General features: G+C 38.3%; 1 long non-coding RNA gene across 1 annotated transcript in view; it reads right to left on the reverse strand.

Annotated features, from left to right (window-relative positions):
• Positions 1-14,243, reverse strand: part of LOC137638333 (uncharacterized) — a 45,929-nt gene that overhangs the window by 358 nt on the left and 31,328 nt on the right. Inside the window, exon 3 of the long non-coding RNA XR_011044064.1 lies at positions 1,011-1,117. This is a non-coding gene — a long non-coding RNA (uncharacterized lncRNA). The remainder of the gene's footprint in view (positions 1-1,010; positions 1,118-14,243) is intronic.

Here is a 14,243-nt window from a genome sequence, read left to right on the forward strand (position 1 = left end):
TTTTAGTCCTCCAAGCAAATCCCTATATTAAATATAGTGAAATTACAAAAGTAATTGTGCCTATCCAAAAAGTCATTATTCATCTAGTACAATGAAAAAAAAAAAAGTTATGGAGGATTAACACTGAATGACTGGTGGGGGAAATATCTACAAAACTATGAGAAAGGTTTGTATAAATTTTATCCAAAAGCAATAATAGTGAATTTTACCCAAATGCAACAATTTTTAAACAAAGCAAAAATACTGCTTTACCGAATTAACATTGCCATACCTGACATATCTTATTGTGAGATTAAAAGGTCATACGGAACTGTCAAGTCTTGGGGAACTAGTTTGAAGTGCAAAGTATATATAACTTCTTTACAAGCTATAAAAAGTAACATGTCAAATAATTAAATTGTTAGGATATCTAAATGGATCACCTAACTCTCTATCCTACCCAACTCTGTGCTAGTACAATACTCAGCCCTAGACACATTAAGATAAGAAAAGTGGAAAACTTATGCTAAATTCATAACCTTTATCATAGTTGTATTTCTAAGACCAATGCTTCCTGACTACAGAAATAATCAACATATCCAAAAATATAATCCCAGTAAACTTACTTTACCTAATTATATAATACCCTATTGCAAACTAATTTTTAATGTATAAAAAATTATCAGGCTGACTTTGTATTTAAAGTAACTATTTCTTTACAAAATTAGCAAAACCACACATGAAACGAGAAAATTAATCTTGAACCTGAAATTGACTTTCTTCAGTGATCAATTGTAATGAAAAATAACTTTCTTGCACTATAGTATTTGTTTAGGAAAATTTGCTAATTTGAAATTATTACCAGGTTCTAGGTCTTCACTGTTTCATAATTTTGCAGTTAGATCTCCCTTTTAGTAAGCCTTTAATGGTCTGTTAGGAAATTCCTTACATTATTTTCCTGAATATTAATCTTTTCCCATAGATGTTTTTTTGATTTCATATTAAATAAACCATAATTTACTAATACTTACTTATCACTACACCATTCAATCAGTCTTCAATGGTTCCAATTTGTTTATTCTTCAATCGATTAAAATGTTTTGTCAAACCATGTTTTCTCTGTATACCCAACACGTACCTGTGAAAAATAATAATTAGTGGAAGGATATTGTACTGTTAAATCTAGTATAATAATCCTAATACATACATACATACATATACCAAAGGCACTTCCCCCAATTTTGGGGGGTAGCCGACATCAACAAGAAACAAAACAAAAAAAAGACCTCTACTCTCTACGTTCCTCCAGCCTAACCAGGGACTCAGCCGAGTTCAGCTGGTACTGCTAGGGTGCCACAGCCCAACCTCCCACATTTCCACCACAGATGAAGCTTCATACTGCTGAGTCCCCTACTGCTGCTACCTCCGCGGTCATCTAAGGCACCGGAGGAAGCAGCAGGGCCTACTGGAACTGCGTCACAATCGCTCGCCATTCATTCCTATTTCTAGCACGCTCTCTTGCCTCTCTCACATATATCCTCCTATCACCCAGAGCTTTCTTCACATCATCCATCCACCCAAACCTTGGCCTTCCTCTTGTACTTCTCCCATCAACTCTTGCATTCATCACCTTCTTTAGCAGACAGCCATTTTCCATTCTCTCAACATGGCCAAACCACCTCAACACATTCATATCCACTCTAGCCGCTAACTCATTTCTTACACCCGTTCTCACCCTCACCACTTCGTTCCTAACCCTATCTACTCGAGATACACCAGCCATACTCCTCAGACACTTCATCTCAAACACATTCAATTTCTGTCTCTCCATCACTTTCATTCCCCACAACTCCGATCCATACATCACAGTTGGTACAAACACTTTCTCATATAGAACTCTCTTTACATTCATGCCCAACCCTCTATTTTTAACTACTCCCTTAACTGCCCCCAACACTTTGCAACCTTCATTCACTCTGACGTACATCTGCTTCCACTCCACCATTTGCTGCAACAACAGACCCCAAGTACTTAAACTGATCCACCTCCTCAAGTAACTCTCCATTCAACATGACATTCAACCTTGCACCACCTTCCCTTCTCGTACATCTCATAACCTTACTCTTACCCACATTAACTCTCAACTTCCTTCTCTCACACACCCTTCCAAATTCTGTCACTAGTCGGTCAAGCTTCTCTTCTGTGTCTGCTACCAGTACAGTATCATCCGCAAACAACAACTGATTTACCTTCAATTCATGATCATTCTCGCCTACCAGTTTTAATCCTCGTCCAAGCACTCGAGCATTCACCTCTCTCACCACTCCATCAACATACAAGTTAAACAACCACGGCGACATCACACATCCCTGTCTCAGCCCCACTCTCACCGGAAACCAATCACTCACTTCATTTCCTATTCTAACACATGCTTTACTACCTTTGTAGAAACTTTTCACTGCTTGCAACAACCTTCCACCAACTCCATATAACCTCATCACATTCCACATTGCTTCCCTATCAACTCTATCATATGCTTTCTCCAGATCCATAAACGCAACATACACCTCCTTACCTTTTGCTAAATATTTCTCACATATCTGCCTAACTGTAAAAATCTGATTCATACAACCCCTACCTCTTCTAAAACCACCCTGTACTTCCAAGATTGCATTCTCTGTTTTATCCTTAATCCTATTAATCAGTACTCTACCATACACTTTTCCAACTACACTCAACAAACTAATACCTCTTGAATTACAATACTCATGCACATCTCCCTTACCCTTATATAGTGGTACAATACATGCACAGACCCAATCTACTGGTACCATTGACATCACAAAACATACATTAAACAATCTCACCAACCATTCAAGTACAGTCACACCCCCTTCCTTCAACATCTCAGCTTTCACACCATCCATACCAGATGCTTTTCCTACTCTCGTTTCATCTAGTGCTCTCCTTACTTCCTCTATTGTAATCTCTCTCTCATTCTCATCTCCCATCACTGGCACCTCAACACCTGCAACAGCAATTATATCTGCCTCCCTATCATCCTCAACATTCAGCAAACTTTCAAAATATTCCGCCCACCTTTTCCTTGCCTCCTCTCCTTTTAACAACCTTCCATTTCCATCTTTCACTGTCTCTTCAATTCTTGCGCCGGCCTTCCTTACTCTCTTCACTTCTTTCCAAAACTTCTTCTTATTCTCTTCATATGACTGACCCAGTCCCTGACCCCACCTCAGGTCAGCTGCCCTCTTTGCCTCACGTACCTTGCGCTTTACTTCCACCTTTTTCTCTCTATATTTTTGTTACTTCTCTATACTATTATTCTGCAGCCATACTTCAAAAGCCCTCTTTTTCTCTTCCACTTTTACCTTCACTCCTTCATTCCACCATTCACTGCCCTTCCTCATGCTGCCTCCAACAACCTTCTTGCCACATACATCACTTGCAATCCCAACAAAATTTTCTTTTGCTAACTTCCACTCCTCCTCTAAATTACCAGTTTCTCTTACTCTCACCTCGTCATATGCCATTTTCAACCTTTCCTGATATTTACTTTTTAACCCCGGTTTTATTAGCTCTTCAACCCTCACTACCTCCCTTTTACATCCACCTACTCTATTCCCCCACTCTTTTTCTACAACTAATTTTCCTTCCACCAAAAAATGATCAGACATACCGTTAGCCATACCCCTAAACACGTGCACGTCTTTCAATCTTCCAAACATTCTTTTAGTTATCAACACATAATCCATCAATGCCCTTTCTACTACTCTTCCATTTGCCACTCTTACCCATGTATACTTATTTTTATCTTTCTTTTTAAAAAAAGCTAGCACTTATTACCATCTCTTGTTCAACACACATATCTACCAGTCTCTCACCACTCTCATTTTCACCTGGTACGCCATACTTCCCAATTACACCTTCTACCTCTCCAGCGCCCACTCTAGCATTTAAGTCACCCATAACAACTACATAATTCCTTCTACCCAGTCCTTCTACACACCTAGTTAATTCATTCCAGAACTCATTCCGCTCTTCTTCACTTTTCTCACTACCTGGCCCATACGCACTGACAAACGCCCAACATTCCCTACCCAACCTAACCCTTACCCACATTAACCTAGATGATATCTCCTTCCATTCCACTACTTTACCTGTCATCCATTCACTCAGCAATAAAGCCACACCCTCTCTCGCTCTTCCCCTTTCAATCCCAGACACTCTACCAGACATTTCACCAAACATCACTTCACCCTTTCCTTTCATCTTTGTCTCACACAAGGCCAATACATCCATCCTTCTACTTCTAAACATACTTCCAATTTCACATCTTTTACTCTATCGTACTACATCCACGCACATTCAAACACCCCAAAACTAGAGTGCGGGGAGCAGTCACTCTCCCCCCCAGCTCCATCTCTTTGATGATGTCTCACAGGAATTTCAATTCAGGAGAGGGGGTTCCCAGCCCCCTCGTCCCGTCCCTTTTAGTCGCCTCTTACGACACGCAGAGATAACGTTGGCGCTATTCTAATTGTTTTATGCCCCCGCGGCCACAGGGGGCTAATACAGTGCCTATAAAATATAAAAATTAGTGGATGGATACTGCACTGTTGACTATAGCATTATAAATCTTAACATCCAATCTACAGAGCTATGTACAGTGTGTCCATGTACTGAACTTACTGTACTGTACAATATATTGCCCTTTCTCACTTTTTTTTTTTTTTACTGTAGCCAACTAAAACAACTGCAGTTTGTATTGTAACCCATTATACTCGTGTATATAAACAATGAGTTCCTTTTTTACTACTAATGAACAAATTTTATCTATATTTGCTTTGGTCAATGCCTATTAAAATGCATGTACACTACAGTGTGTATTTGTATGGATACAAACTCTGCATACGATAGTGTATACTGTTAGAAAAAACAATAGTTTAATACTAAGTGAAGTAGATAATTTTTTATGCACCTGCTTGTTTGCGAGTACAGTAAACTATTCAAATTGTGAACACTGGTTCTACCAATTCTCCATGCATATCAGGTCCATTGTTGAATAGACCTTTTACCTGGATTGGAAATTCCTCCTTTAAACCTTAATGCATAAATTTTAATTTCAAAATTAGAGTTGTAAAACAAGATGATATACAATCAACTCAATTCTCTTCAAGTAAAAAGTGACTTCATTACAGTATAAGAATACATTGCTACTAAAAATTTTATTATTATTATTATTATTACTACTACTACTAGCCAAGCTACAACCCTAACTGGAAAAGCAAGATGCTATAAGCCCAAGGGCTCCAACAGGGAAAAATAGCCCAGTGAGGAAAGGAAATAAGGGAATAAATAAACGATGATAAAAAATTAACAATAAATTATTCTTAAAACAGTAATAACATCAAAACATTCATTTATAAACTATAAAAAGACTTATGTGAGCCTGTTCAACGTAAAAACATTTGCTGCAACTTTGAACTTTTGAAGTTCTACTGATTCAACTACCCGATTAGGAAGATCATTCCACAACTTGGTCACAGCTGGAATAAAACTTCTAGAATACTGTGTAGTATTGACCATCATGATGGAGAAGGCCTGACTATTAGAATTAACTGCCTGCCTAGTATTACGAACAGGATAGAATTGTCCAGGAAGATCCGAGTGTAAAGGATGGTCAGAATTATGAAAAATACTATGCAATATGCCTAATGAACTAATTGAACGACTTCGCCAAAGATCAATATCTAGATCAGGAATAAGAAATTCAATAGACCGTAAGTTTCTGTCCAACAAATTAAGATAAGAATCAGCAGCTGAAGACCAGACAGGAGAACAATACTCAAAACAAGGTAGAATGAAAGAATTAAAACACTTCTTCAGAATAGACTGATCACCAATCATCTTAAAAGACTCTCAATAAGCATTTTTTTTGTGCAATTGAAGAAGACACAGACAATGTTTCCCCAAGAGTAAATTTGCTGTCAAGAATCACACCTAAAATTTTAATAGTCATACAAAGTTTAACCCTGGATAGGTACGGTCCTCGGACACCCCTTTAAGGGTATACTCGGACGCGAACGACCCCGACGCCAAAAAAAATTCTTGAAAAATCAGTTTTTGCAGTAACCTCCTTTTTTCTTTTGCCAAAAAAAACTTCAATGAATGCTTAAAACAACTGTAAAGATAAATACTACTCATCTGCAGGAAAACTATTTATTATAAATATTTTAAAAAATTAAGTAGAAAAAAAAAAAAGACCTGACATAAAAATTCATAAAAAAAAAGTTTATACATATATACACAAATCCTTTTAGGAATTGATTCTTGAATGTTTAGGACACATCTTGATGTATTTTGGATGAAGTCAGACCCATGGAGGTGAAGATCTGAAATGAGAAAAAAAGGGTAACTTTTTTTGGCCAAAAAAAATTGTCCAAATTTCATGAATTTTTTTGGGTACCCAAATGAAATATGAAGTGGCTAATTTTTTTAGGGAATAAACATATGTTATCCTAAAATAGAAATATGTAAAAAAATCTTCATTATTTTGTAAATTACATTTATATCAGGGGCCATATCTAAAGGTAATTTTTTGAGTACTTGGAAATTTCGTAAAAAAATACATATATTTAATATATAATATGATATTTATGCAGGTAAAAATATACCAAAATATCACAAATTCTATAGGGAACAAGAATATATATAGATAGGGCAGCTTACGCTTCGGATATGTCCACAAAATGGCCGCCAACCACACTGACTCAGACTCCCTAATCTGTCACTTGAAATGTAGGAAGGGTATGTCAATTTTAAGGTGTTATTTACTAATCTAATTATTATTGGATATGCATAAAAATTGTATGGTGGGTTGCTGGATAATTGTCGATTATTTTACGACTATAAAATTAAAATTCTGACCCAAAAAAATTTTTTTGAAGGGAAATAAAATCGAAAAAAAAAATGTAAAACAATATTTTAGCTACAAAAATTTGATGATATTCAATCAAAAAAAAAGTAAACAAAATTTTCCGACAAATAAACATCTAGAGGAATCATTACTCTGTGATAGTTCCTTAGTACGTAGTAATTTTGAAAGAATTGGGAAAAAACGAAAAAATGGCAATCACCGGAAAATCGAACACATACCTATATATACGCCATATCTGGCTAAAAAAAAGATAGGCATGGGTAGCCAGATCATCTAGAAACACTTTCCAACACTATAAAAATATAAGTTTTGCGACACTACTTGCCAATTCCTTACGGTAACATGACTAAGCAAAAAAATGCAAAACAAATAAAAAGGGGCACTCGTGGAAAAATGGCCATTCTAATATACGGCATTTCAGAAAAAAAAAATTTCAGCCACGTGCTAGGCAAACCATCAAGGCATATTTTCCGACAAATAAACATATAAATGAAATATTACTCTGTGATAGTTCCTTAGTACGTAGTAATTTTGAAAGAAATGGGAAAAAACGAAAAAATGGCAATCACAGGAAAATCGAACACATACTTATATATACGCCATATCTGGCTAAAAAAAAAATAGGCATGGGTAGCCAGATCATCTAGAAACACTTTCCAACTCTATAAAAATATAAGTTTTGCGACACTACTTGCCAATTCCTTACGGTAACATGACTAAGCAAAAAAATGCAAAACAAATAAAAAGGGGCACTCGCGGAAAAATGCCCAACATTCTAATATACGGCATCTCAGATAAAAAAAAAAGACATGCACGTGTTAGCCCAACCATCAAGGCACACTTTCTAACACATAAACATGAAAAAAAAATCAATAATATACGGCAATTCCTTACTACGTAGTAAATTTTTACAAATATTGAAAAAAAAACAGAAATTGGCAACCGCAGTTAAATACCCAATATACCAATAACTACGTCGTATCTGACAAAAACAAAATCACGCATGGGTAGCCAGATCATCTAGACACACTTTCCAACATTAAAAAAGCAAAAGTTTTACGACACTATTTCGCAATATCTTACGGAAAAATGACTTGGCAAAAAAATTAAAAAAAATTAAAAAGGGACACTCGCGGTAAAATGCCCGACATTCTAATATACGACATCTCAGATAAAAAAAAAGACATGCACGTGTTAGCCCAACCATCAAGGCACACTTTCTAACACATAAACATGAAAAAAAAATGAATAATATACGGCAATTCCTTACTACATAGTAATTTTTACAAATATTGAAAAAAAAACAGAAATTGGTAACCGCAGTTAAATACCCAATATACCAATAACTACGTCGTATCTGACAAAAACAAAGTCATGCATGGGTAGCCAGATCATCTAGACACACTTTCCAACACTAAACAAGCAAAAGTTTTACGACACTATTTCGCAATATCTTACGGAAAAATGACTTGGCAAAAAAATGAAAAAAAATGAAAAAGGGGCACTCGCGGTAAAATGGTCCTCGTGGTGATGAACGACATTTTAACTAAAAAAAAAAACATGCACATGGTAGCCAAACAATCCACCAAGACTTTCCACAACTGATAACCTATACAAGTTGCACCATTCTACGACAATTTCATAATACGTAATAACTTTGATAATTATGCAAACTACCTCAGAAGGGTAAACTCGGACGCGAACGACCCCGACGCGTCTCAGAAATCGGGGAAGGAGTACAGCTACAGCAATGCACATCTGGACACTACTAGAGCGTGTAGGGGAGACACCTCCTGCAGGTCGATCACCCACAAATTCAGTCACAGGGGTGAGTCACGTGAGAAAAACCTGTTTTTTTTTGACGCTCGGGGTCGCAAACGACCCACCGTACCTATCCAGGGTTAAGATAACAATTCTCTGCAATTATTAAAAATTCAATAATGATGCCTAGAAAAGACTCGCCCACTCCCAATTATTTGAATTTGTTAACAGGGTCAAAAGTAGCAATAAAATCACTGCCAATCACACAAACTTCCCTGACCACAATCAAGGGATTTCTGTACAGCATTGGTGATTGCAAAAAGGGCATCACATGCTCCAAGGCCCTCACGAAAGCCAAATTGCAAACAAAATTGCAAACAAACGCACAGACAATTACCCTCGGCAGACGTCTTTAGACATTTTGCCAAAAGACGTTCAAAAACTTTGGATAATATGGGAGTTATGGAAAATAGGCAGTAATCAGTTGGACCTGAGCTACCACAAATACATTTACTTGATGTAATAACATTATTTCTCTAACAAGTGCTAAAGGAACCTCTTCTTGCTAACTTGTGGAAAATAACATAACTTAAGAGCTAAGAAATATGCAGTCTTTATATAAAAAAAAAAGGAAAAACAACATTTGGTCTACACCTCCATAAGCATCAAGAAAGATTTACTTTCACAAAAACAAAAATGTAAACTAATTATTTTAGCCTGAGGAAAACAGGAATGAGGAAAATCAGGTTCCTCATTACTCTGCTTACTGTCAAACACATCAGGCAAAAAAGGGTTACCTTTTTCTTTTGATAGAGAGTGACAGCCATCTGGTTCAAGTAAAGGAGGAACTGTTACTTCTACACTAAATAGAGCAGACTTAAGGGTAGCCCACCATTTATGTTCCTGAGTTGTACCAGAACCGGTTTCTTTTATGGTTAAATTGTAATAATTTTCAGTTGAGTTGAAGCATAAACTCAGAGCAAAGGCTCTTAGTCAAGTATAGTTATTCCAGGTTAAATATGATCTGTTACCTTTCAAAGATGATAGGTCCCCTGCTTCTCCAAAGAAGCATGTCTACAATCATCATTGAACCAGGGTTTGTCTTTCACTCTGTACTTTAGCACATCAGAAGAGATATGCCTATCAATTATGTTGACTAGATTCTCATTCAAAAGAACAACAGGCACAACACTAGTATACAATTGTGACAAATTCAAGTTAAAAAAATACACTCAAAATGGCATTCCAGTCTGCTTGAGTTTTTACATGAATCTTGCACGATTATGATACATCAGGGACAGGCTGCTCAGTCTTCTCTACTAATAGAATTAAAACATGATCAGATGTCCAATCAGGAGAACCAACTAGGGGAGTCTATGTATAGTAGGTCCAAGCAGTTACCAGACCTGTAAGTAGCTTCACTTATGATTTGCTCTCAACTTGATTCAGAGGCAAAGTCCAAAGCTCTTAAGCCATGGTGATCAGTCAGAGAAACAGAATTTACCCACTACCAATGGTGAGCATTGAAATGACACACAAAAACAAAAGGAGGCTTTCTATCGTCATCTTATATATCTTAGCCATAATGGTAAGAAAACAATCGAAGATAGAAGAGTCCTGGATTCCTGTAGATTGAACACAAATAGAAGTTATACCTGCCACAAACTTTCATTACCCACATCTCATGACATCCACATTCATAGCATGATTTGGTGAAGCAGGGTACTCTGTCCTAACATACATTGCCATTCTCCTTGCCCTAGGAATGGCATCTCATTTCAAAACTATTGGCTTCTTGAAACCAGTAATAAGAAGCTCATTTGAGAAAGAATATGATACTGTCAGGACGAGACTGTAAGGTCTTGAATATTGGCATGAAGCCCATGAATATCACTAGGGCCCAGGGGGCTTATGGCATGGGGCTGTGGTCAAGGCTTTGTGCACCTTGAGCAGGATCATCTAGATGTCATCCATCACTCAAAAAGTGTTTTCTCAAGAATTTTTTTTGCAACTATGACTGGCCTTCCTGGACTTTTACAACAAAGACAACTTCTTATATTATTGTATTAAAAGAAGCGTCAGAATCAGAGCTGGAAGAGGTAAAGAAGTGAAGTTGCTTCTTCTCTCCACCAACTTTCTCCTCAGGGTCTGAAAGCAGGTACACTCACTGGTACTTGACTCACACACAAGGACTGGGATCCCAAGCCCGACTAAGGAGGGAGCCAAGGGCCCTGTGGTGTGCAATGATGCAATTAGCACAGGTGACATGTACTGGGACTATGCACACAGGTATCAACAACCCCAGCTCTTTCTTAAGCTCAGATTTAAGCTTCAGCACATGGGGTCGACTGCAAAGTCATGACCACTACAAAGCCCCGAGTAAGTGTGGGTCTACCGCTGGTAATACCACTGACTGGTTTGAAGCACCCACCCTTTCCCCACATTTACAAAACTGAATATCAATGATCAGCTTTACGAATCGAAACATCAACTTTCTAAAAAGAACGGGAAAAATAATGAAGGCCTTTGGTAGGTAGCAAAAGTACATCCATACTCATTGCTGCAGAAGGCATAAGCTGACTACTGTACCTCAAAAACAAGTTTAACAACCATACCAGCTTGAGCTGCACCCAGTCCCTATTTTAATGGACAAAAGGTTTGACTTAGTAAAGGTACAAATAATAATATCAGGAAATTAGATAAACTGGGAGGGGGGAGGGAATGTATTCACCAGTTAGAGATCCCTCTTGCCCATCACAAGACTTCAACACAAAATAAAGCTCCATTTTGAAGCAAATAAGAATCATGCAAATTGCACTACTATCATCAAAATTACAAAAGGCACATATGGTACAGTACCACCTCATTATGGCATTTCTTGATTAAATAGCCAAATCTTTAGCATAAATTGCATACAGTACAGTACCTCCTTATTATGGCATTTCTAGATTAAATGGAATGGCCAAATCGTTTAACATAAATTGCATTTGATTCTGTACAAGCATACATACTTGTCTACCCTCAACACCTAAATGTATACAATTCTGATCCTTGAACTATGAAGCATTTCACTAAGGCTCTGGTTTATCTGTTGTAACATATGCATTACTTTTACCACTAAGAATTTCATTAATATGTTATTTTGATAATAAAATAAATTTTTGAATATACTTACCCAGTGATTATAATAGCTGCAACTCTGTTGCTCGACAGAAAACTCTAAGGTAAAATTCGCCAGCGATCGCTACACAGGTTGCGGGTGTGCCCAACAGCGCCATCTGTCGTCCAGATACCCAGTACTCAATGTAAACAAAGAACTCAATATTCTCCTCGTTCCACTGCGTCTCTATTGGGGAGGAAGGGAGGGTCCTTTAATTTATAATCACCGGGTAAGTATATTCAAAAATTTATTTCATTATCAAAATAAAATTTTTCAATATTTAACTTAGCCGGTGATTATAATAGCTGATTCACACCCAGGGGGGTGGGTAGAGACCAGCAATATATGTTTACATTATTATGAGCTAAGAATTTTCATTTCATTTTAGAAGTTATCAAAATAACAAAAACAAAATAAATAGGTACCTGGTAAGGAAGTCGACTTGAACAATTACTCTGCCTTTTTAAGTACGTCTTCCTTACGGAGCCTCGCGATCCTCTCAGGATGCTGATTGACCCCTAGGATCTGAAGTATCAAGGGTTGCAACCCATACAACAGGACCTCATCAAAACCACTAATCTAGGCGCTTCTCAAGAAATGACTGACCACCCGCCAAATCAACCAGGATGCGAAAGGCTTCTTAGCCTTCCGGACAACCCAAAAACAACAATAAAAACATTTCAAGAGAAAGATTAAAAAGGTTATGGAATTAGGGAATTGTAGTGGTTGAGCCCTCACCCACTACTGCACTCGCTGCTACGAATGGTCCCAGAGTGTAGCAGTCCTCGTAAAGAGACTGGACATCCTTAAGATAAAAAGACGCGAACACTGACTTGCTTCTCCAATAGGTTGCGTCCATTATACTTCGCAGAGATCTATTTTGTTTAAAGGCCACGGAAGTTGCGACAGCTCTAACTTCGTGTGTCCTTACCTTCAGCAAAGCTTGGTCTTCCTCACTCAGATGGGAATGAGCTTCTCGTATTAACAGTCTGATAAAATAGGATAAAGCATTCTTTGACATAGGCAAAGATGGTTTCTTAACTGAACACCATAAAGCTTCAGACGGGCCTCGTAAAGGTTTAGTTCGTTTTAAATAGAACTTAAGAGCTCTCACAGGGCATAAGACTCTTTCTAGTTCATTTCCAACCATATTCGATAAGCTTGGAATATCGAACGATTTTGGCCAAGGTCGAGAAGGCAGCTCGTTTTTGGCTAGAAAACCAAGTTGTAGAGAACATGTAGCCGTTTCAGATGAGAATCCGATGTTCTTGCTGAAGGCATGAATCTCACTGACTCTTTTAGCTGTGGCTAAGCATACCAGGAAAAGAGTCTTTAAGGTGAGATCTTTCAGGGAGGCTGAATGTAGCGGCTCGAACCTGTCTGACATGAGGAATCTTAGTACCACGTCTAAATTCCAACCAGGTGTAACCAAACGACGCTCCTTCGTGGTCTCAAAAGACTTAAGGAGGTCCTGTAGATCTTTATTGTTGGAAAGATCTAAGCCTCTGTGACGGAAGACTGATGCCAACATGCTTCTGTAACCCTTGATAGTGGGAGCTGAAAGAGAACGTTCTTTCCTCAGATATAAGAGGAAGTCAGCTATTTGAGTTACAGAGGTACTGGTCGAGGATACGGATACTGACTTGCACCAGTTTCGGAAGACTTCCCACTTCGATTGGTAGACTCTAAGGGTGGATGTTCTCCTTGCTCTAGCAATCGCTCTGGCTGCCTCCTTCGAAAAGCCTCTAGCTCTCGAGAGTCTTTCGATAGTCTGAAGGCAGTCAGACGAAGAGCGTGGAGGCCTTGGTGTACCTTCTTTACCTGTGGCTGACGTAGAAGGTCCACCCTTACGGGAAGTGTTCTGGGAACGTCTACTAGCCATCGAAGTACCTCGGTGAACCATTCTCTCGCGGGCCAGAGGGGAGCAACTAGCGTCAACCTTGTCCCTTCGTGAGAGGCGAACTTCTGCAGTACCTTGTTGACAATCTTGAACGGAGGGAATGCATATAGATCTAGATGTGACCAATCTAGGAGAAAGGCATCTATATGAACTGCTGCTGGGTCCGGGATTGGTGAGCAATATATTGGGAGCCTCTTGGTCATCGAGGTTGCGAAGAGATCTATGGTTGGCTGGCCCCAGGTGGCCCAAAGTCTCTTGCATACATCCTTGTGGAGGGTCCATTCTGTTGGAATTATTTGTCCCTTCCGACTGAGACAATCTGCCATGACATTCAAGTTGCCTTGGATGAACCTCGTTACTAGTGATATGTTTAGACCTTTTGACCAGGTGAGGAGGTCCCTTGCGATCTCGTACAACGTCAGTGAGTGGGTCCCTCCTTGCTTGGAGATGTACGCCAAAGCAGTGGTGTTGTCCGAGTTCACCTCCAC

This window comes from Palaemon carinicauda, chromosome 3 (assembly GCF_036898095.1).
Source record: "Palaemon carinicauda isolate YSFRI2023 chromosome 3, ASM3689809v2, whole genome shotgun sequence".
In the NCBI taxonomy this organism is placed as follows: Eukaryota; Metazoa; Arthropoda; class Malacostraca; order Decapoda; family Palaemonidae; genus Palaemon; species Palaemon carinicauda.